Below are 20,758 nucleotides of genomic sequence, written 5' to 3'. Positions count from 1 at the left end.
TGTTGGGTTTAAAATTATCTCTAGCGAAGATCCCTCTGAGTTTCTCAAACTCCTGATATGGAATTACAATGTTTGGGCATCTTTCTGTTTTCTCCACTGTCATCGATAAAGTCTTGTTCTTCCTACTAGTTTCTTTTTTTTGGGCTGACTTAAACAATGCCAAATGTTGAAATGCTACATTTTATTCCTTTTTGCCCCAAAAAACTGTTATACATTTTGGCAAAACATATTTGCTTGGGTCTAAACTGTCTACATTGTTCCAATTTTTGGTTGATTGTTGCTGCCATATTCAAGTAATGCTGACTTGTTCTGTTTATTTTCTTGTCATAACCTTTAACACATTGAGTCTGAGGTGAAGATCTTGGGTTTTTTGCGCTTTTACCGAGCATTACATGCCCTGGCTTTGGGGTGACTCTGCTGTCAACATTGTTTCCTGGAAAAATCGACTGCTGTCTTTGACATTTTTCACAGTTAAATAATCTTTTTCCCCAGGAAGAAAAAGTAGATTTCTAATTTTCCACTCAATAGACAGATTTAACTTCTGCTCCAAAGTCCTGCTCATGGCTCTTCACCACTGTGTTGTTACCTAACCTGTTTTCTCTAGAAAACCAAACAGCAAGAAGTCCTGGTTTCTAGTTATATTATTGATAATGAGATATACTTGATAAAAGTGGAAAGCTGGTACAAGGCTAAAGATGGATCTGTCATGATATTTAGTTATATCATATTTTTTATTGGTCCTATACAAAGGTAGATAACATTTTTATCTTGATGACAACTTCCAGCTTCCGTTTCAGGGATGTAAATTAGCATGCCAGCGTCTACTTTCAGTCTGTGGTGAGTCCTGATAGATTTGTCAGAGTGAGACGTGACTCGTGAGTCAGAGCCTCATGCCAATCAGTTTATTGACCCAGTTTGTGTTTTCAACCAGCCACAGGGGATGGCAAAGACATCCGTCCCCTGTGAAATATTACCTTGTTTGGGTGATAGCCAGACTCGCTCTCAGCCTCAGAGCTGTCGCTCACGCTAAGAGAGATATACAGCGAAAGAGTGATAGTGTGAAAACAGCTGACAGAAAACATGACAGCCATTTGTCAAAGTCTAAACTATATCAGCAGGTGGTCCTGTATTCAGGGTTTTTATTTTTTGCTTTCTTTCATTCCCAACGTTCTTCTCTTTGTTCTGGGGATGTTTGTGTTGTTTAAGATTTCGTTTTAAACTGTAGATTTAAAGCTCAGTTTGTTCTTCCAAAGTTTGTTCTTCCAGAGAATCTGCTGCTTCACTAGAGGGTTTTTTCTAAGGCTCCTTAGATCTAGGATTACCGTTTGCACCATGATTAAGGAAATTAAGTATTCTTAATTGGTTTACACTCAAAGGACTTAGGATTTCAAAGTTTTTTATTTTATTTTTTAATTATCTTTAATGCTAAGCTCAGATTATTTTATTAGTGTATGAATAAAGTACTTATTAAAAGGCAGAGGAGGTTCTGTCTATCCATCTATTTGGATTATTTCACCTACAGTCTGAAAACAGTTAATAATTCATATCCATGTTCATATTTATCCCATGACGCTAAGGCACAACAGCCTAAATGCAAATACATGAACCATTTAGTATATTTTTTTTGTCATTCTTTATATGTGCTTCTTAAATTCTTAGGCTGCAGAGTGTAAGATTATTAATCCATTTGTTTCCAGGTGTTAGAAAAATATTGGTTTATTCCTATAGATTTCTATTAGCAATTTCCTTTGCACATGACTCTTTGAAAGAAGCACAGCTTCTGTATGAAATTACAATTGATTTAAAACCGTAGACGGGGGGGAATGGAAAAAAAAAGCTTTTCACAAAGGGGAAGCAAGGACGGCAAGAAACATTACAAAAACAACAAAACATATTGTCTAAAGAGATGAGAATAAAGATCTAGGGAAACTGAAAAGGCACAGGAATATCAAAAATAATTTTAAATAATCATAAAATGAGTGAAGGAACCAGTTAAATGTCTATAGAAAACACAAAGAATTATCCATCCACTTATCCATTCTTTCATTTATCAATCCTACTGTATAATGTCCATCAGAATCAGAAATACTTTAATAATCCCAGAGGGAAATTACTTTTGTTACACGCTCCAGTTACAGTTTTATATAATATATACACACATCCAACTATACAATATAATGAAGATAAAAAAAATAAGAATAAAAAGAGATAAAATATATACACATATAGCTCTTCTGTATATCTATCTGTACGTATATCTATGCATATGTAAAAACTAAATCCAAATACAGTGAAAATCCAAGTAAAGTGATAAATCCAAGTAAAGTGATACGTGGCGTGCAAAAGTAGTGCATAAATGTCAATTACGGGAGGGGCTGAACTTGAGGGAGGCGTTATCCGTCAGTCCGTCCGTCCGTCCGTCTTCACCCACTCCATTTTATTCCCATTGGTGAGTTATTGGTGCCAGCCTCCAGTGGTTAGTGAGCAAGAGGCAGCTTACATCCAGATTAAATTGTCTATCACAAGACCAAGATATATATGACAAATGGGACAAAAAAGACAAAGTATTTCAATATTGATATATTTCAAAATGAAAAATAAGTTTTACTTCTTCATACTGCTTTTCAGATCGATTTCATTTCTCTGGCTGTATATACCGACATGTTTTTTTGGGTGGAGAGTTTTGTTTACATTTATGTTCAGGTGAATTTAGCTGGTTTGAAAATTGGTGTTTGGTTTGGTTGATGTCAAGTAGAATCTTTTGTGTGATTCATTTATTGTTGTTTGACTAAAAAACTGGAAATAAATTCCTATTCATTCATTCATTCATTCATTCATTCATCACAATATAGTTTAATAAATTTTTAATGATATGACTCTTAAAAACACATTTCTGATATTCCAACATATATTACAGTCTATGATTACATTTGTCACTGACTGACATTCTGGGGTTTAAATGTTTTTTTTTTTTTTTGGTTTTTTAAATGCTATGTTGCAGTTTTATAGACATGGCAACAATAATTGGGATAGGTTTGTACAGGTATCTGCTGTGAGCAATCTTGGCAGTTGTTTATTGGGCTTTTATTTTTTCTAACTATGAAATGTATGGTGATATAAGTCAGATCGAATATTTTGTCCAACCATTCATTCATCCATACTTACATGGTCTGCTTGTCTGTCCATCATTTGTTGAATATTAATATTTATATTCTTCTGTTCATCAATCAATATTGGGAATTAGAATTTACAAAGATGTAGGAAAAACTGTCCTAAAACCTGATCAAACTTGTATATTGTGGTAAATAAAGTCGATGTTCTCTTCTTCTCAGCGTTATTTGTGTTGCGTTGCTGCTCCAGTATCTGTCTGTTCCACAGACAGGAGGTGTACTGTTTAATCAGTATGGATTACTGATCCTGCAGCTGTCTCTGAGGAGGACGCTGCCCATCAGTCTGACTACTTCCATTTATCTCTACATTCCCATTTAAATGTTCAGCTATTGAACTCAGTTCTGCCAAGTATAACCAGACAGCAGTACACACTCGATCAGCCCACATCCTTGCTGTGATACTTGACCCTCCTTGAGTATTTTCATGTCATTTATGCTAATATTCTTCTCCTTAATTGGCACTTTAAGTCCTGATTGCATTAAATAGAAAATAGCTGTTCTCCATGAGACTCATTGGGACTTGAGCTGGATCACAGTTTGCAGCAGAAACGTCAGCAGAAAGCCACCCAACATTATTTAAATATATAAGTTACAGCGGAGGGGAAATTAATGCATGAAGGTTAAAGTGGTTGTTGAATTATACAGAAGCTGTCAAGGCCTTCTTACAGTGATGGGTAGGGCCTATACTATAAGATGTGTACACTGAGCATATGTAAAGATTATTTTGCCCTTTAAAGCTAAATTCTCTATAAAAATGTAATTTTATTGTTCCTGGGTCGGTCATGAGGTTTGTAGAATCTGTTTTCCATTAGATCAGCTGTTTATTAGGGCCACCACCATCTCTGGTTCATCTCTGTGATTATTTTGATTTGGTGAACTGTGTTTAGGTTCCTCTCACTAAATATCAATGCACACATATGGTTTCCTTGTCTTAAATAATGGACAATGGAACAATGTTAATCTATCATCCATCTATTTTCTGTATCCCAAGCGAGGTCGCGAGGGGTGCTGGTGCCTATCTCCAGCTGGTTTTGGTTTTTCTAGACAGTTAACTTTTCAGTTTCTCATTAGCAGGTCATAGCTGTGTGTTACTTTCTTTATCTGTGACTGTTAAATACATTAAATTTCGCTTTCAGAGGATTGTGCACAAGCATGAGGCAAATGTGTTTGGTGCAGGTTGGAGACGTGGTGTCTCGGTCAGGAAAAAAATGATTGGCTTACAGTTCATCCTGGAATCAGATATATTTTATTTCAGAAATTGACTGGTACGGAGAGTTTTAGGCTGACACAGATTATTGGCCTCAGTCTAACCCTTAAATGTGCTTCCGATGTCTTTGGGATGATTTTTGGCTCAATATTGCTTTTTTTTTCCTGCACTGATTAATCAGCCATCAAATGCACAAATTAACCTGTTTGTACTATTTTTTTTTCAGTGCACCAGAAACCATCTTAATGTCACTTACCTGAGTCTCTATTGTTGTTTTCCTCTCAACAGAAATCATTTTTTTCCTGAATCTGAGATTTGTTTGAATTTGTGACCTGATCATCATTCCCTTAGAAGACGCTGGACTGATGTCTTCACTGTCTTGGTGAGTCACTTTGAATTCTGCTGGATAAATATATATTGTTAGATAAATATTATAGCTGTTTTTTTGCTTGTTATTTTTTTTATTACAAAAAAAAAAGGATAATTCAGCAAGAATCAGAATCTTGTAAGAACATTTAGTGGATGGATAAAGTGTCAACCAAAATGGATAACCACAGCTTTGAGAGGAATGCCAAGTAAATCTCGTGAAGATTCACAGCCTCACTTATTTGTGAATTTATGCAAAGCAATGTCCAACATGATATCTGCTGAACAGAAATAAAAATTATTTTCAGAAGCACTGGGAGACAACGTGTGTTGTGAGCTAATGCTATCTACACTGAAAACTTACAGCTTTCATTGATTTATTTCAAACTTAAAACATTGTCTAGCCCGTAAGGTAAAAAAAAAAATAAATAAATAAAAATTACAAATTAATCGAATTGAATCTTATTCTTGAGTATAGAAAATAATCAAATCTTTGGGTCAGGAAATTGATACTGAATTGAATCGCCATGATGGGTGTGATTTCCACCCCTAGTCGTATGCAGAGTGACGTTGCCAACACGTGACTCACTAAATGTTTGTCAGTTTTTTTTTTTTATATTTTATGTTTAAAAGTTCCATGTGAAGAATTCCATGAATCTGTAAAGAGAAATGAAAATGTAAAATGTATGTGTTTTTTGTATATTGATTCTGATTGTGTGTAGATGTAATAATATTTAGATAAAACTGATTTGTGGGGAAATCAGGGATAATTGAGCCTGAGAGGAGGGGCTTAATCTATTTATTGAGGGCTGGGAGGGAAGGCAGCCACTTTGCTTTTCTTTTTCTTTGTTACATTGCTGGTAACAGGAGGGAGGCTGAGGCCCAGAGGACCGTGTAAATGTATATAGTTTCCAGTGTTGTATAAAGTACTGAAATCTCGGAGTCAAGTAAAAGTATAAGTACCTCCCCAAAATATGACTTTGGTAAAAGTCCAAGTCACTGACTGAAATGTTACTTGAGTAAAAGTCTTAAAAGTATTTAAAATGGCTTGTACTTAAGTATAAGAATTACTGTAAAAACAGATGTACTCAAATAATGTAGTAAAAAGTATTAGTAAAAAGTAGTGCAGTTTGAATGAAATGTTTTAACATTTTGGTAAACTTTGAAGGTTAAATTCACTTAAAATAATATACACAACCAAGTGTAGGATAAATTTAGACTGGCTTTGCGAAAAAGGCGTATCCTATTGGTGTTGATGAACAAGCTCAGGCAAGACCAGACTTTGTAGTCAGTAGGTGGGTCAAAACACTTGTGTTTCTCTCGCTCTCTTACTTGTTTTATTATTATTTTGTTTTTTTTATTAGTAACTAAACCAAACATTAAAAATTTATTTGAGTAAAAGTATGCAATTTAGTTGGTAAATGTAGGGAAGTAAAAGTGAAAGTTCTCAAAAATATGTATACTCTTGGAAAGTATAAAGTACTCTAAAATATACTTAAGTACAGTAGTGAAGTATTTTTACTTCGTTACTATACAACACTGATAGTTTCTTTGGCACCTGTTTTGACTTGATGAGCACATTAAACCATCATCACCTGTAACAAAACTGAGCCTGGATTCTTGAAGAACAAAGAACCTTCATCACCTTCATCCTATAAAGGGGATTGACATCTACTTTTAGTCTTCTGTAAAATTAGGCGAAACATTGGCCTTTCTTCATGAATCTCTCAAAGATGGAGGCTTTAAAGTTTCTCAAGAAAGTAGCTTTTTTTTTACCACTTTAAACAAAAAAACATGCAACTCAATGATCTATTAAATATGGTGGATTATTATGGAAAAATTAGATATTTACAACAACATATGTTGTTGCTCTGTCCTGGCTGGCATCCTTATATTTCTAAAACCTATGGCATTTTTGTTGTGGCCATAATCAAGTGTTGCTATTTCAATGCAGAGGTATTAAAAGTTGTGAAAACTTTTCTAAACTTTGTGCCTTACAAACTGCTCTGATCACAGCTGATGATGAACACCATAAACAGCATGACTGAAGTGCTGTTAAATGCAGGAGTTTTGACAGTTTTGGTAGATTTAGCTAAATAGTTCATAATGACAGCTCCTTCTGGCACAATGACCCACTAAAACCATAGTGAAACAAATATGCTGCGACTGATTCAGTCTTAATCTGCTGCAGTTATGGTAAACAATGTTGATAAAAAGGGTTCTCATAAGGACTTCCATTATTTCTTTCCAAAAATTTTATTTTATTTGTGTAATGATAAATAAACTAGCTGTATCTTTGTATTGCTTACTTTTAAATTGGTACCATAAATTGTGTTTAGAACTGATCACTGTGAGGCCATCCTTCATTTATTCCACTTGTATATTTTTTTAGGAGGAAATTGCATTTGAAACCCTCTGGGCCGAACAGGTTTATATTTTAATTTCTGAGACACTAAATGTTAGGCTTTCATTTTCTGTTAGCTATAACCTTAGAAATTAGGTTGAACTTTTTCATCTTTTAAAAAATTAGCTTCCGTGTAAACATCCCCCCTAACTGCTGTTAGTAATTTGGATTTGGAGATGTAACATATTTCGCTCTTAATATCAAGAAAAAACTAAAAATTGTCCTCTGGATAACATTAAGGTCCCAGATAATATTCTTTAGTTCAAAGAAATAAATGGGAATTTCCCCTTTTACCTGAAGCTTCATCATGACTCTGTCAGAACTTGATTGCAGAAAAATCAATTTTGACATGTTACATAATTTACTATATCCTAGTATATTTAAGCCTTTGTCCAAAGTAAACTCTTTCATATCAAGATCTCTAAAGGCAGTTCAAGTCACATCCAGTGGGAAGAGATGATAAATTGCCTTTTCATTTGAAAGAAATTCCTCATTCGTGCTGTCGGCAAATTCTTGAAGGTGCTAATAGGAACCTGGCCGACATGAGACAGTTTGAAGACAGCTCTAAAAAATTGTCCTCACCTCATCACTTGTGCCACCTCTGGTCTTTTTCCCAACAAAGTCGGCTCAAAGATCTGACAAACCTGCAGTGATGCGTCTGATACTCCTGACAGACTCTCTCCCCCAAGCCTCTACCCTGATGTATGCCAGCTTCAAGGTGGAGGTTAAACAGAACCCAGTACATGCAATGAATATCCAATAAGGGCTGCTTTAGTTATTTGTCTCACGCTGGAACTTTTACCTGCTGAGTTCCTTTTTAAGATCCTGCAGTAGTAAAGCAGACTCACTGGTCGTCCTGCTGTGCATCTTGCTGATGTGAATTTTTTCCTTGTGCACATTCATGGGAAAAGATAAAGGCTGTGATGTGTCTGCAGCCTCTGCAGCATTTGAGCTTGATTGAAGAATTCAGTTTGTAGCTCAGATTGTTGAATTTTTGGAAGTGTCACCGCCTGAGAGTTTAGATAATCCTCATTTCCATAGTTATCCGTAAGCAGCGTCGCCACATTGTAGTTTGATCAGTAGCGTCAGTACTGTTTGAAGTTGGGGCCAAGCTGCTGTGTTCGCCTTTATCTCCCTCGTCCTAGATCTCTGTTAGGATCTGGAGATGGAGATCGAGCCTCTGGCTGAAGGACTCACTGTTCAGTTTTGTGCTTTGAAAGTGGGCGATTCTCAGTGTAACATCTGAAGAAATCACTGATCAGTTCCGCTCAGACGTTGAACTCGTGACTTTGATGATATGTGGATAGAGCCACTTGGCAACATCTGCTATCAAAAAACAATGATGCTCTCCTTATAAATCCATGATCTGTGGTTAGGCCTTAGTGTTGGCAACAACCATGCCAACGACATGCTTGTGATATTAGTGTCACTTTTGTGGTTCATAGAAATGTCTTAACTGTCTGAATTATAAGTTAATAGGCAGAACTTGATATTGAAAATTAGAAGTGTTGAAGTATTGAGTGAATACAGGCTTTTTTTTTTTATAAACAGAAACTAGGGTCATCCAGGGACAGCGTTTCTCTGCCAATGGGACAACAAGGACCAGAGCATTTGCTAAGCAGCAGCCCCGCAGTGTGTGCATGTATAAACAGAACAGCACAGCTGACGAAGCACCAGCGTGGTAGTGATACCTCCACTGTCTGTCACTGCACAGACAGGCTGCGTAAAAGGAGAAAAACAGATGAAGAGAAGAGGAACCTGAAGCATAAGAGTGACCAACAAAGAAACAAACGTGAAAATACTGAGACATCATAATCCTGCTGGAAAGCTTTGCAGTAAAGGCTCAGACTTGATTTGAACCTAAAAGTGGTTTTAGTTCTGCTAGACAGTTAACTCTTCAGTTTCTCATCAGCAGGTCATAGCTGTGTTACTTTCTTTATCTTTATTAAATACATGAAATTGTGCTTCGAAGGATTGTGCACAATTATGAGGTATGCGTGTATGGTGCATGTCGGAGAGAAGGAGGGTGTCTTGTCAGGAAAAAAAAATTACTGGGGCGGGGCTTACAGTTCATCCTGAAATCTGGTATAAATTATTTTAGATATTTATGCTGACACAGATTTTCTTTTGCCTCAATCTAACCCTGAAACGTGCTTCCGATGTCTTTGGGATTATTTTTGGCTCGATTTCGTTATTTCTTCCTTCATTTACTTGATCAGCCATGGCATGCACATATTGGCCGATACAAGAGAAAAAAAATGGTGTTTCGGTCCATCTCTAGTATCTTTAAAAAGATAATTCAGGGTTCTCACCAGGATTTTATTGTATTATGAGCATAGCAATGTTTTTCTCTTCCCCCCTAACACAGTGTCTGTGGAAAGAGTTGTTGAGTTACATAATATTCCTTTGCAAACTGCACAGCCAAGAGCAGTAGAGCAGCTAGCAGCGAATGCGGTGACTGGTCTCTGCTGAATTTGAAAATTCACGTCGGCAACTATACTGTAGCTGAGTATCATCTGGGATTTGATACTATTCTCAATACATAGCTCACAATATGATGCGATTCTCGATATAGCCCAACTTGATTTGATGTGACTTCTATATCGATATTTATTACTTTCAAATTAATACTCAGTCATTCAATCAACAAAAGCAGCCAAATAGAATATTGCTTATCAATTTATTGAACACTGATATAGTAGACAGAAAAATAAAGTGTAGTCGGTTCAATGCATTTAACATATTACAGAAACCAATAAATTGTCCAGTTTTCTTGGACAATGCTGTTAGCTTATAACAACTTTTTGTGAAAAAAAAACCTTTCAAATATGTATCTTCAGTTTTTTAAACATAAAGAAAAAGTGCATCTATATTGCTTTTATAAGCGAACGCCTTTAGCTCGCAGTCCTCGGTAATGAAATTACATATGATCGTCATATATGATTCTGTGGCTCGAGACGTCCACCCATCGCACGTAAGGCCGCTCTTGCAGCTGAACTAAGTGAAGTTTTGTCAAATCCTTGGCTCTTTTCATTGATTTTAAAACCAAAATATGCCCAAACTTCTAACTTTAAAGACGAAGGCGCTTTAACAATCCTTTCAGACATTCCGCAAATTCTGCCCCACTGTGAACAGTAACGGCGCGCTGTAATAACGCCCCCTAGCGGTAGGGAGTTATAGCGATATTGAACACCAGAATACCGATATTAGATTGTTTTTTAAAAACATTAATATTAATCTTTATATCGATTTTTATGCACAGCCCTAATGGCAACCAATTAGGGACTGGCTTAGGCTGTGATGAGGCCAAAATCAAAATAGAATATAGAGAAAATAATGATGACAAAGGATAAAGTTGGGATCTTTAAGAGGTTTGTGGGTGATTTTTTTTTTTTGGAAAGCCATTTAATGTAGCCCTACAAGGACTGCTGGTCATCCACCCCTCCAGCACAACCACTGGTCCTTCCCACTGCCTCTCCCCAGCGCTCTATCTGCCTGGTTTACTTATCCACTGTACTTCTGTTCTCCTTTGATTCTCTACAGAAGGACTGCTCCAGCACAGCCCCTCATATATATGTGTAAGTAATAAGTGATTAAAAACACAGGAGACGCAGCCGTCATGCTCACTGTGCTGAAATGCACTGGGGAGGACATTCAGATGTCAGTCAAAGGGCCACTCTGCTCATTTTTTATGAGCATAATGGCCCTAGATTTAGCGTAACAGCAGCGAATTTGAGCGGAGCGACCCTCTACACTCAAATATGCTGATGAGAACGCTGTAATTAAAAACTAATTAACAAAGTTTTCATTTCAAAACTCTTCAGATTAACAAAGTTTTATCTAAAATTGATCCCTGACAAGTTCAGAAGTTCAATCTCAACATTTCTTAGGCCAATGAAATATTTGGATTTTCAACATTGGTATGTTAACTATTTGTTAATGCTGTTTTTTTTTTGTGTTTTTTTTTTGGACAAAACCTATTCAGTCAAAATATTTTTGAAAAAGTAATACATTTTAATCATCTCAGGTTTTCAAATTTACCTAATTCATGGTAAGTCGACTCACTGAACAGTTCCATAAGCCAGTGGGCGTTTCTTTGTAACAAAAAATAGTGTTAGATATAGATATAGTTTTTGAACCTTTATTGTGTTTTCATTATGAAATTGCTTTAAATTTAGCTAAATATTGTATTTTTTATTAGCTGCACTTTTCTACTAGCTGCTTTGTTAGTATTGGAAATGTAATGAAAACATTTAGATTTTTTTGTCACCAAGTGTTTTAAATTGAGATAAGTATTGAAAATTTTCTTTACTGTATAATCCTATGGGTCACTTATCATTTGATTCAATTTTACATAATAGAAATAAATGCTTTTAATTTACTAATATTTCTACAATTACACAATTATACATTAAGTTATATACATTTTACTTAGGGCTGCAACTAACGATTATTTTAAAAATCGATGAATCGGCCGATTATTTTTTCGATTAATCGATGAATCGGACAAAAAATATTTTTTATATTAACCTCTTTATTTCAAAATAAACATTTTAGACAGAACAAACAAGCACACACGTACAGGTTTCTCATTAACTGTACTGGTGCAATATGAAAAATAAATGTTTGTGTAAAAACTACGCAAACTTACATGAGAAATGTAGCTGTACATCCACAAAATATAGGGTACTTTGTTTCATAAAGCGCAAAAAGAGACAGGCATTTTTGCTTTTAAAAGCCCCTAAGGGGTTCAAACAATAGGTCCCCCCATTTCAACAAATTAGTTTTTTTTAGACTAGAAGAGTTCTGCCTTTTAAGACAGGAAAGTATAGCAGTTAAAGTTGCTACTTGAGAAAATACTGAACCATAGAGATAAAAATAGCCCTGTGATTCAAATAATAAATTGTATTTGGAATAAAAATGAGAGAACTAGGGGTGCTAAAAAAACACATCCTCCAAAGACAGATATTTACATGGGAATGTGGCAGATAATTAATTGACATATTACTGATCTTGCTGGATTTTATTCTGCTTTACTTCCATAAATTGCAGGATCTTCTTTTCTTTATCTTTGCCAGAAGATTTAAACTTTAAAAGCCTTGCCCTCATAATTTGCAAGTTAATTTATTTATAAAGAAAATATAAACGCTGTTTAAACAAATTTAAATGAAATTAAAAGTAAAATAAGTAGCCAACCTTATCACTGTCTGTAACCTACTAACAAGGTAAGGAAAGCATCAGATGAGCTACCTGAGAAACTAACGTTACGTTTCCCCACTTTAAAATGAAACAAACATGGTTACTCATCCTGCTGATCAGCTCTCTTCACTGCCATTGAAGGCTCCAACGTGTTTTCTTTTCAGGTGCTGCGTCATAACAGTGGTGCTTCCGTGCCATGTTCATTTGTTTTTACAAAAGTTGCATGTTACGACTTTTTTCACTTTACATAGCGCAGGCTATTTTAATTATTGTGATCAATTTGCGCCGTCAATCCCGGCGCATGCTCGCTTCATTTGCAGTCTGGACGCTGAGGGTAAACTCCTCACTAAAATCCTGCGGCTCTGACTCTGACTGCCGCGCTGAGAGGGATTCCTGTGGGAGAGGGAGAAAGGCGTTGGGATGGGGGAGGCGCCCCACGGCAGGCAAAAGCCGCCAGTGACACCGTAAAAAGTCGCCAGATTTGTCGCTAGTCGCTTTTTTGAAAAATAGTCGCTGGAGGGGTCTGAAAAGTCGCTGAGTTGGCAACACTGCAACTGCGGCGCTGACTCGCTCCGCCATATTTTTTTTTCTTCCCCCGGATGACGGCGGCGGCGGATGACGCATTAATCGCGCGACACAACTAATCGATGATTACATTCGTTGCCAACGCTTTTAAAAGTCGATTTTTATTTATTTTATCGATTCGTTGTTGCAGCCCTAATTTTACTCATTTCCAGTCCTTAACAGCCTAATGAGGCTAAAATGCATCAAACTAAAAACCAGAAATAACTTTAGGAGTTTTGGTCAGATGTTGACTATCTAATATATAATTTGTAAAAGCCATTAACAATGTTATGTTGTTTATTTAACTCTTCACTATTATGTTATTCTTATACAGTTTTCTAAGGTCCATATCTGTGTGACCATTTTTTCTAGAATCATTTTACAGTTGTAAACACAAGAATTTTCCCATTGTACAACGAATTGACTATTGACAATAAAGGGATTTTCTGTTCTATTCTAGTTTCTAGTTTCTAATTAGGTTGCACAAAAAATATAGAAAAAAACAGGTTTGTTATTTCTTTATTTTTTGTACAACCTAATTCAGATTTAGTCATGTTTCTGTGTTTATCAGCCAAATTCCATGCAGTCTCTCAATGCATCCATGCTCCTGCATTAATCATGTTTTATTCACACTCCCAACATCTACATTATATAAAAACGCATTTGATGATATCAGAGATGGGAGGTCTGGAGTCAAAAAGTTATCTCTATGTCATATATTTTATGTGCCAAGCCACTGAACCAGTCAATCTGCACAGGTTAATTCACTGTGCAGATTGAAATCCCCTGCATTACCATATGAGCAGATTAAATACATGACACAGAGATGACCTGTTGACTCCAGATCTCCCATCTCTGAATATAAATATAAACCAGCATTTGTACCATAGATAAGCCTGTTGACTGTATTTATACTGGAACTAGTATGAAGCTAATTAGCTTCACCAGATCATAAGGGGTTATGATTCTTCAAAATTGTTCTTGGGATGTTTTCCCCAAAGACACTCTTTAACTTGGGGTCATTAAGCAGCACTTTGTAGTAGAAAGGTGTCTAACATACCTTTTGGTGCCCAGTCGGTAGGATTCCCTGACCTGCAGTAACTTCTGTCGTGCCTGCTTCCAGTCTCCATGATAACCAACTGTTGATGGGCAGTTGTAATTTTTACTACTTCCAATACTGCTCCGGGCTGTAAATGAGTTATTGGCCCCCAGCAGACCCTCACTCTTGTTGTCTTGAATAAGAATCAGCTGACAGCTGTGCAAATGTGCCCATCTAGATTTATAGACTTTGCTGTGAAGACTATTAATTACTAGTTTTTTACTTGTTTACGTATTCTAAACCAGGGTTTCTTTACCCTGGTCCTCAGGGCCCTTTGTCTTTCATGTTTTTGATGTGTCTCTACTCAAGCAAACCTATTTCAAATGATTGCATTACCTCCTAGACAACCATCAAATGGTGCAAAAGCCTGTGGATCACCTTTTTATTCGGGTCAGGTGTGTGGAGGCAGAGAAAAAGCTAAAGCCTGCAGGACAGTGGGCCCTGAAGATTAGGGTTAAGAAAGCCTTCTCTAAGCTAAGTAACCCATCTTGTTTTGAGGAGATAAACAGCAAGAAAAAAAACTTTAACATAGTTTGAAGTCTTTGTTGCTATTGCTCACATTTCTCCTCTAGGCACGCCGCGTTCCTTGCCTCTTTCCTTGCCTCTTTCCTTGCCTCTTTCCTTGGTTTTACTCAAAAATCAAGTTTCCCATCGGCTCTTGGGCAGACAGACCCTATGACACAAGGCACTTTCCAATCTCATCTTCTCATCATCAAACAGCATCTTTATCTCTATTGAAAACATCAAAAAAGACAATAGCATTGTGCTTTAAACTAAAACTAAGACTTATTTTTTTAAGAGAGGACGAGAACACAGCAAATATGGCTTGTTCAACAGAAATTACAGGACTCAGGGAGGAGGATGGTTATATAAAGGAAGCCTGTTTTGTAAAACAGCATTTTAACAAAGACTCATGCAGTCTTTCACTCCGACCTGCAATTTCAGCTTTGTTTAAAATTGCTTTTCTATCAGATCTTGCATACAATGTCTTGCATATAAGAATATGTTCTGAAGTGTACTATACTATATTATATTTGAGAGTATTTGCCCTACAAGTATCTGTAGCTGTGTAATATACAGTGCTATTATATTGTGTTAATCACTTCAGTTACATATAATTCCACAGTTTGTATCCTTTTTTTAAACATTTGTGTTTTTCCTGCTGTCCAGACTCCCAAAGATAGTCTTTCTTATAAAAAAAACCTTTTATAAAACCAATCACATTAATAATTGTTGTGATTGTTTCTTTTTGTGCTTAATTGGATCACTTCCAGACTGATATGAATGTGCAGCGAGGAATGCTTTCATTTTCATATATATATTTGTTCAAACACATGCAGCCAGTGGTTTTGTTTTGCTTTGTTGAAAAGCTTTTGTTCCTTAGATACATATTTACCGTCTAAACTAGAGGTGGGTCGATTCTTCAGGTAAAATAGCTTTCTCTTCCTCCAATTACACGATTGAAAATGACACAAAGGATAACAAATGTTAATCTAGTCAGGAAAATAAGCATTTTTTGATGAAACAAACAAAAAAAACAACAACAATGGATGGCAAACAAAGGGAGTAGCAATAATTGCGCCTTCTCTAGGCATGGCTGCTGTTTGCACTGATAATTCAGCAAATACATGTAAATATCAGATTATACAGATACATGCCAAAAACTCTAATATCGGCCAAAAATCTCTGCATTTTTATCTGTCTTTCTCTTGCCTAAATACTCTGACTGACTGAACTTGAGAAAGATATATAACCCTAAACCAAAACATGTATAGAACCAACACTTGTCTACTCTTTCCTTTGATGTTGTTTTGGATGTTTTTGTTCTTACATGCTGCCACAAAACAAAATTTTTTTTTAAATGGATTTTTTTTACTCCTGATCTTCTCAGTACTTTGATTAATGAAGTAACAAGTAAATGGCATTCGGGATTAAAAAAAATGATCTCTTAAGTTATTATTTATTTATTTTGGTTACTAGAAATGAATTGTATCACCAGTATTTTAATTACAGGAAATCTATTTCTATTACTAACAAAAGTAGTAATGGTGTTACAATATACTGTTTGTAATCCCCTTATCAGAAAAATGTCTCCATGAAAAATACTGGATTAAGCAATCGAGACAAATAAGAAAAACATACCAAAAGGGGGAGTTAATGTCGCCTCATATCATGCATGGGTAGATCAGTGGAGGCAAGGTTGGCAGTGATGGAGGTAGAAGACAGGGGGAGGGGGAGGTTTGAGCAGCCCTGCCAGTTTTGACAGTCATTGGCTTGTCAAGATAAAAATGGCCATAATGTGTCGTGCAGTGGTCGGCTGCACAGTCCTCAATCAGTGGCTCCATCTGGGGTACCGACGCACACAAACACAAGATACGTCGCTGTGGCGGTGATGAGCAAAGAGGTACCTGTGAAGGCAGTAATGCACAAGGCTTTCAGCCTCATCACCTTAGATACACACATGGCATGTGGGGTTTGTGCTTTACAACAGGCTTCAGGACAACCTGAATTTTATGCCAATGGCTTTTTTAGAGATTTTCATCGAGTTGTGGGACATTTAATAAAGAACTACATGAAAAGGGATAAGACTTACCTGCAGCTCTGAAAGACATTAAACACTTAGGAGCAACTATGGCTTTGGCGGGGAGAGTAGTTATCCTCCACTTCAAAAGCTGTGGAATTGATTTAGCTTCCTCCTGTCACACATCCATGATTCCAGCAACTGGCTGATTGTGGCTTTGTTGTAAAGTGCTTGAGTGGACAGTATGATGTAAATTCAGCCAATTTAGAAAGTTCTTATTATTCACTCATATGAGGATTTTTTTGCATTTCAACTATTTTAACAACTGCATTAAGAACAATTTCACCAATATAATTTTTTTTTTATTATTATTTAGGTTCAAGGTAGCGGGTTACCTACACCAACTGATGCTTTAGTCTGACAAAGAAATGGTAAATGACCTGTACTTATATGGTACTTTTATCAATTCCGGGGGCTTGACCAAAGCGCTTTACACTACATTCAGTCATTCACCCATTCACTCACACACTAATGGTGGCAAACTCCATTGTAGCCACAGCTGCCCTGGGGCTCACTGGCAGAAGCGTGGCTGGCGTACAGTGGTGCCACCGGTCCCTCCGACCTCCATCAGTAGGCAATGCAGGTGAAGTGACTTGCGCAGGAACACAAGCTGGGGCTGGAACCGACAACCCTCAGAGGGTTGTCGTTCTGCTCCTTCATCCGACGCCACTGTCGCCCAAGACATGCTGAAATAAAAATGTACATGTATTGATTAGTGATGTTCCATCCCACCAATATCATTTCTGATATGAAACTAGGGGCGGGTATTGGCATGTGTGTTGTGATATGATACATCTCACAATAATTGGGCCCCGATACGATATTATCACAATATTGCAAAATCACTATATACTGTGATATTTTACCCATCAATCAAAGTAAAATGTATAGATAATAGCAAGTGCTGTAGATATCAGGTCTCCTCCATCGTACACTTTTTGTTTAGAGGTGGAAAGCGGGGACAAAGATGTTGTGGAAGAGGACGCCAGGGGGGCAGAAGCTTGGTTTGGTGTAGAAGGCTTACAGCCGTACATGTTTGAGTCCTTGCCTCGCAACGCTGCCAGTTCTGTTAGCTCTACGCCTGCTGAAGACACAGACGTACATCCCCGTGAACACTGGGACAGAACTCCATGGTAAAGTAAATGATTCTTATTTTGACCGTTCCGTATATTAGCTGTGACATATGAATCAAGATGCTATGACCGAAAAAATTGATTGACAGATGACCACTGATATATGATTGGCCGAATTTAGGCGTACAAGCTGACGTATAACTAACTGGCCTGCATAAAATAACAATAAAATCCCCACAGATTTTAAGACAGGATAAAAAAAAAAAAAAAAAGAAATTTTCAACATTTTGGGACAAATATGATTTCCCTATTGCTCTAAATTATTGTCTATTACCTTTGACTTTAGCATTAAAATGATTGATATCTGGTATTGATAGTGTTGATGTTTATGACATCAGTGACATTACAGGACAGGAATGATAAAACCACATAGTGTTTGTAAGTATGTCCAGGAAAAAACATTGCGATATTGGTCATCAGACAGTTGAGTTTTGAAATATTGGCACATCTGATAATGCTATAAATTCTACCTGCATCCCTATCTACTACCAACATAAACCTTTACTAGTATATTCCTGACCATAACCAAACATTCACAACAGACCATTTAACCTAACTCTTAAAATTGGGATCTGCTATATATCATCATATAGTCTTCAGAAAGTTCGTGAATATTCCATCAACGGCGTAAGGGATTTCCCAGACTCATACATTCTTGTCTTGCTATATGTAGAGAAGACCATGTGTTGATTACTATTGACATACATTGATTTTCATTCCTTTTCAACCCTTTCTATGCCCTAACCCTGACAATATATTTAAGCCTAACCTAAGGTACATACCTTACCCTAAACACCTTAGCCCTAAACCTAAAAGTTAGCTAAATAGTTTGTGAGGACCAAAATGTCCTCCCTTTAAAACAGCCGGTCCTCAGTTTTATGCTGAAATCAGAAAAAAACTTTCTCACCCTGAAGCCAAGAGCACACAAACGCACCGTATAAAAAAAAATGAAATGCAACATTCCTCAAGGACAGCTTGATCTTCATCCTTCTCCACGGAAAGCGGCTCCAGGTAGAGTTAATTGATCGGGTTTCAGGACAGTGGCACACTTAAAAAATGCTGAAGGACATTCTTTAAGGTTGCCCGATAACATCGGCCGCTCCTGCATGACTGCTTCAGCCGTTAAACACACTGAGGGAGTTTTATCTCTTGTCCAAACTTGGGATTTGTGGGTGAGAAGGTCGCCATGCCAGCTTTGTGCCAATGCTGCCTCAGCTCAACGCCTACGGCCTCCATACACAGTGGAGGACAACAAGTTTGGTTCCACTCTGACCTTTTTATCTTCCTGCAAAAATCTCACAAGTTTAACCACATCAGAAGGAGATAAAAAAATAAAAGGATGCAAAACCATGCATGAACTGCGGACTAAACTCCACTCACACAGCAGTCTAAATCCATTTATCTGCCACATGTGCCTGAACTGCTGCAAATCACTTTCAGCTGTTGTGGTTTATGATTTCATTTTGTGAAATAATGTGTTTCCTGTGCTGGTGTTCAGGTGAGAATCTGTCAGTTCTAAAGGATGGCGGAGAGAGAAATGAGCCTCCCCAGCTTCTGTTTGCGAATGCAAATCTGGACTGTGCAGATAAATCAGCTGGTCAGATAATGTTGAACTGGACGAAATCGGCTTATCACGGGTGACATTTATCAATATTTATGTAGGCCGGAGGGTCACATCAAGGAAGCCTATAGCCTTTTCTTAGAAAGAAAAGAAAACATATTTTATTCTCTTAACTCCTGACTCCATTCAGCCCTACCTTAAAAGCTGTGGATTGGTCTATGCAAGAGTTTGCAGAGTCCTCTCTGTGTAAGATGTTGAGGGTATTCACTGGATGTATTTCAGTTGTAAAATGTGTTTCTTTATGCAGAGCCAGATACATTTATTGGCAGCCAGTGTGTAAAAAGCCTTGGAATAAGTCCATCTACATTGACATAATTCTTTATTTTCTAAACTATTTTAAAAAAGTGCAACTCCTGCCTTTAATTGTGGTTTATTCTTTCAGAAAAATAAAATAAAATGGGATTTTAGTTTAAATTCACTAATGGAAAGGTTTCTGTTTTTTTTGTTATTTTTTTTTGACTGGTATAAATTTAGACAATGCCGTACTGCCTTTGAGTTTTCTTGAGCTGCGATGCAAATCTGTTGAAAGTAGGATATGTAATTGATTTGTAATCAACCGTTTACTTTATTAGCTAGAGCTGACGCCATAGCAGCAAAAAATAAAAATAAAAAAATAAAACCGGAAGATAATGAGCGACTGTTTAAAGTGTGAAGCATGTTTTTTTTTCTTTCAATCTATTAAAAGTTCACTTAAAATTTGAATTTCAGTAGAATGGAAACACAGCTCTATAAATTATATAGGAAAACGCTCTCAGCGTAAAAAACTCTTCACATCAAACTGTTTCTTCAGTTACACTGAGCTATAGGAAATGTAGGGAACTGCTAAACTCAACTAGGAAATCTCAAAGGTCCACCTATTGTGTGCTTGGAGTCCCCTCTGCTCACAGATTGTCTTTGGGGGTTTTAGGATGGAAATGTTTGATGAAAATGATTTTTTTTTAGTTCATTGTTGTGGTAAGAGTCCCATTGACATTTAACTGACTACATATGATGGTAGGAAAAGCCAACACAAACAACTGCCTTTAATGTAGAGCATCTTCCGTTTGAGGCATGGGGTGATTATGTATAGCGCTGTGCAGTGAGTTCCCTGGAGGTTCTCTTTAGTTTTCATTCAACCCTATTGAAGGGTTTCTATACCAAAAGCAGCCTGTAAAAATCTCATTTAAACCTTGTTTATAGACATTTAGAGGGTGGGCCTGCTGGATTGCATTTGATCACCCTTTTGCTGCCTAAAAGAGCTTGGGTTAAAGGTCATACAGCCACTCTTTAACTTTTAATTGGAAGTTCTTTTTTCTGATATGCAGTGTTAGTTTCACTTATAGGTGTAAACCTTCCAGAAAAGGCCCATTTTGTCTCATCAGTTTACTGTTTTTCTCATTGTTGAGTCATTAATTTTGACCTTAACTGGTAGCAT

General features: G+C 36.8%; 1 protein-coding gene across 1 annotated transcript in view; it reads left to right on the top strand.

Moving 5' to 3' along the window:
* The window catches only part of rnf152 (ring finger protein 152), a 76,458-nt gene that overhangs the window by 44,007 nt on the left and 11,693 nt on the right, over positions 1-20,758 (top strand). The window contains exon 2 of the mRNA XM_038304898.1: positions 4,666-4,759. The gene's annotated coding sequence lies outside the window, so the exon portion shown is untranslated. The remainder of the gene's footprint in view (positions 1-4,665; positions 4,760-20,758) is intronic.

The sequence above is a fragment of the Cyprinodon tularosa genome, unplaced genomic scaffold (assembly GCF_016077235.1).
Source record: "Cyprinodon tularosa strain WSP-4 unplaced genomic scaffold, ASM1607723v1 ctg546, whole genome shotgun sequence".
NCBI classification, from domain to species: Eukaryota; Metazoa; Chordata; class Actinopteri; order Cyprinodontiformes; family Cyprinodontidae; genus Cyprinodon; species Cyprinodon tularosa.
This window is presented reverse-complemented; position numbering and strand designations above follow the sequence as displayed.